Here is a 4953-nt window from a genome sequence, read left to right as displayed (position 1 = left end):
AAGAGTTTCTATGTAAGAAATTAGGGAAAAGTATCAAAAAACTGGACTTAGCGGAGTCTTTGGATACATCATTCATATATCAGGTTTTTTTTTTTTTAATCTCTTTTAAATAAAAGTTGGAGATCCTCCAACCTTTCAAATTTAGATCTTTTGAGATACAAAATCAACTCAAGTTGTTGGAATTGATGTGACAGTATATCAATTCCTGTCTGAACTGGTTACATGCTTCTGTTTTAGAAGAGATAAAGCTACTCATAAAAGCTCATAAAAGTTTTTGTTTTTTAATTTTGAGAAATTTAAGTGAGAATTTAACAAGAATAGGAAGTGAAAAGAACAATGCTCTACTGTTGTTTTCTCAGTTAATTCTCATGATTTTCTTTACACTTAGGTAGATAGAAAACATATCAGTATATTTAAGAAAATCTAAACTAAAGATTCAAAATGAACAAATACATGATTATGGAAAAAAATTTTTTACTTAGATAAAGATTTCCTTTAATTTAGTTCCTGTATATATAAATGTTTTCTTTTGTCATGAAATTTTGGGAAGCAAAATGTAAAACTACCACTAAAAAGTTATGATAATTGTCTTTAAAACTCATGCTAAGGCCTGTTCAGTATCTCATAAATGTTTTATCATTGATATCAATCAAAATAAGAATAACTTCTCTTTGTAAAGTAACAACTTTTCACCAAAAAACTTCAACTGAAAATTGCTGGAGAATTTGATCATGGCTTCTGTTGCATTAGCAGCCTGTATAGTTTAAATAAAAGCAATCTTCAATAGTTAAGTGAATATTATATTAATTATCAGTTTCATTTTGACTAAACCTGTGGAGTTCTTCCAGAAAGTATTGAAAAGAAACCTGGTGAATACAATACAATATAGTATATAATGTGCCTGAACAGAGACATTTACAATATAGTCCAACAAAGATTTGGCTATGTTTCAAAGAGAAGTACATAAATAAACCCAAAAGGGGTGGAATGTTAAGGAAATTTCCAGGTATCACACCCAAAACTGGAAAAGATATATCACAATTACTCATCCTTATGTGGTTCAAAGAGTGTCTCTTCCCATCCGGGTTACTCATTTGCAGAGATACGAGTACACTGAGTTCTCTAACATCTTCAACAGAGGAAATAAATGGGTTAAGGGCAGCACATTCTCAGCTAGCAATATCAATTCTCAGATCTGAAAAAGAGAGTAAGTCTTTTACAAGCTCTATACTGAGTTTTGCATTCTTCCTACCCTTTTATTTCCCTGTCTTACTCTTCCCAGGCTTCTATCTATTAAGGATGTACTGTTCCACCCCCTTCCAGGCCCAGTGGCTTCATACCCTTTTCTTGACAAAATCTTCTTTAAAAGAACTCTCTGAAAAAAAATTTTTTTTGTTTATTTTTCTAGAATATAGCAACCACTTAAATTTTCATTTTAACAGAAATCAAGAGCTTGGGACTAAGAAATGAAACTCTTCCTATGTAATTTCAGGCATCAGTAAGCAGATGTAACATTTTTTTGAGTGGCTTGAGGGGTTTTCCTGAGTCTCTGGACTATGTAAAACTTTTTCTATCCAATCTATGTAGAAAGTTTTTCCAGACACCTTGAATATTATCATCATCTTCATGTTTCGATGTAAAATGTCACGAAGTTCAGCAAACTCACTCTTCTGTATGGAGACCCAAGAAATCCTGAGCAATATAGATCAAGTTCCTGCATTAGCTATCTTTCCACCAGAACTATTTAGACACTTGATTGCTGACTGAGTAATTTTCATCTAATTACTCTGACTGCTCTAAAGTGGAAGAATCAATGTTGGGGAGAAAGAAACATAAACTTGGGAGGGAGAGGAAGAAATGCAGGAACAATCTACAGAAAATGTAATAGAGCACCATAGAATATGGAGAACATAATTTTAATTCTTCAGTCTGATTTGCAGGAACCATTCAGCTCATTTAGGCTATGCCATTTCTGGTAGTGTATTCTCTGAATCAGATAACAGTTCAGTCTGTTGTTTCCCTCTTCCTTGTATAGATAATAACTCTGAGTCATAGTCCCTTGAGCATAGTTAATTGATAACACTGAGGGCACTTTTAGGAGACTCTTCCACTGATGCCAAGCTACAGAGCATCTTAGGACACACTGAAGTACGGAAAAAAAAAAAAAAAAGACAAACCAAGGGCAGTTAAAAAGAAAGGAGAAGCTTAACTGGATATATAATGTCAATTGCTAATCTGACCATTGGGACCATCTTTATGATTATATAATCATAATCCGTTCTGTGTATTGATCAGAGTCAATATGATTATAGTTTCTGAAGTGCTTGTTTGATACCTTAATCCACTTTAATTACATAGATATTTTCTGAATAACCTTAGTTTATTTGCTATTGTCCTTACCATTCTAAAATGTGCATGTGTGTGTGTGTGTGTGTGTAAATATATATATATATATTTTTTTTTTTAAGAGAATTACCCTTGATAGGGTCTCACACTGCAATCCCCTCTCCCCAGCCTTCTAGCTCCTCAGGATCCTGGGTTCCCATATGCATGCCTGTTGTGTTTTTCAAGGTGACCTGGGGATCCAAAGCTGTGGTTGGTCACATGGCTTCCAGCCTTGCAGGGCATTTGTGTTACCATAGCACCACAGTGGCTGGCTAAAAATAATTTTATTACTGATTTATATTCTAGACTATACTTCGACCTAATCTTTGTATCTTCTGGGTCTCTCCACTGTAATAGGTTCCACACAACAGTTACCAGTTTAATTTTCTGAGAAGTTACATTCATTGTGATATGTTGTTCCTAAAATATCTTTTATTTTATAAGAACCAAATTTTTAAAAATGCAAATACAATTCCTAATTTTATCACTTTGTGTTTTGCAATCTAAATCTACCTGCCTTTTCAACCCCATTGTTCATGAATTTTCTGCATGGATATTTCACTTTAACCCAGAGTTGTGTTTTTTTAACCCATTCTTCTCCAAATTCCCTTAGAATTTTCTCATCACCTCTCTTTGTTCACACAATCTCTGTTCCTCAGATTTCTTTCCACCTATATAATTAATTATTCAGTAGGTAACTCAGGTCATAGTTCTTCAAAGTAGCTTTCTCAGACTATCCAACTTTCACATACTTTCTATTATAATTATTACTGTATTACTGTCATGGTAATTAATCAAGTGCTATGTTGTAATAGCATATTTATTTTTTCTAAACTATTGACCTTACTTCCAATTATGTCTTGTAATTTATTCATCTTTTATCCATATGGCATAGATTAGGGAATTACATATACAAGATTTTCAGTAATATTTTACTGTTGACAAACAGATGATCATTAAATACAGTCAGATTGGGAATCAGCAGATGGTATAATGATTGTACCACTGGACTTCCACCTAGCTGATTGCAGTTCAAGATCTGGAGCTGGAGGCTTAAAATTCACGCTGGACACATGTGCATGTGTGCCTAAAGTCCTAAGAGGAGAATGGAAGAGAAGGTATTGCAGTGTGGCCATCCCCCCTGGGGGATGATTTCTCATTTTCTGTCTCTCTGTCTCTATGGCCTCTCTTTCTGGCGAGTGCATGCGCCCTATAGCAAAAAAAAAAAACCAAAAAAACAAAAAAAAACAAAAACAAAAACAGAACAAAACAAAAAACAAACAAACAAAAACAAAAACAAACAATAAAACTCTCTCTAGAAAGAAGACAGATTGAGTACATTTATTTTGAGTAGAAGTGAATAGTATTACTTATTACAATTATTAGAATGAGCTACATTTTTTTTTGTGCTGTCTTTATAGATCCCTCACTTGGCTTATCCAGTTGATACAAAAGACCTTTATTAACTTCTGTCTTCAAAACTCTTTCACTATTGAGAAAATTTTATGAAACTCTGTATCTGCATATAAGTGTTACTTGAACTTTTTCTCTAGTCCTATTACCATATAGTCATTTACTTGGTATTATATAAATAAGTGAACACCTGTATTTGAAAGCTGAATTTTCTAGGATTTTTTTTACTATTATAAAATTTTATGAAACTCTGTATCTGCATATAAGTGTTACTTGAACTTTTTCTCTAGTCCTATTACCATATAGTCATTTACTTGGTATTATATAAATAAGTGAACACCTGTATTTGAAAGCTGAATTTTCTAGGATTTTTTTACTATTATTATTTTTTTAATTTAAATTTATTTATTTACATTCATTTGCTATACATCATTACAACATACAAAATGAGATTTTCCATCCAGAGTACACTGTATATTGTCTCAATTAAGCACATCAACATACATGTTATTGTCAACAAATAATTTTCTATTTCTTGCTTCCTGTATGTTTTGCTTTTTTTCCCCATTTCTTGATTCTCTATCTCTTACCCTCTGTCATCTTCCACTCTCTTCAAACACTGTCTCTGGTATCTATATTTGCTTTCTATACTGTTTTTCCCCCACATTTTATTGAATTACTAAAGCTGTTAATTAATCTAAATATTTTCATAGCAAACAGAGCTGATATATACATTTCCATGAACACAAATCTAACTTTAGGCATCCTATAAAGTAGCACCTAGCTGGGGCTATATATCTTACTGCAGTATCAAATTTTTTCCTGAAATTTTTTTTAACTTAATTTACATTCTTTCCCTAAGCATCGTCACAGCATACAAAACATGATTTCCCATCCAGAATATACTGTATAGTGGCTTAATCATGCATATTATTATCAAAACTTTTCCATTTCTAGTTTCTAGAATTTTTTTTTTACCTCCTCTTTCTGACCCTCTGTCCTTTCCCACCTTCTCACACTATCTCTGGTGTCTACAGTTGTCTTCTATTCCTTTCCCCCCCACATTGTATTGATCACACAATTTCTTAAATAATCTAACAACTTTCAATGGTAAGTTCACATGGTACTATTAAGAAAACCAGTTTTAACTTAAAT

The sequence above is a fragment of the Tupaia chinensis genome, unplaced genomic scaffold (genome assembly GCF_000334495.1).
Source record: "Tupaia chinensis unplaced genomic scaffold, TupChi_1.0 Scaffold000275_1, whole genome shotgun sequence".
NCBI lineage: Eukaryota > Metazoa > Chordata > Mammalia > Scandentia > Tupaiidae > Tupaia > Tupaia belangeri.
Note: the sequence above shows the minus strand (reverse complement) of the source record.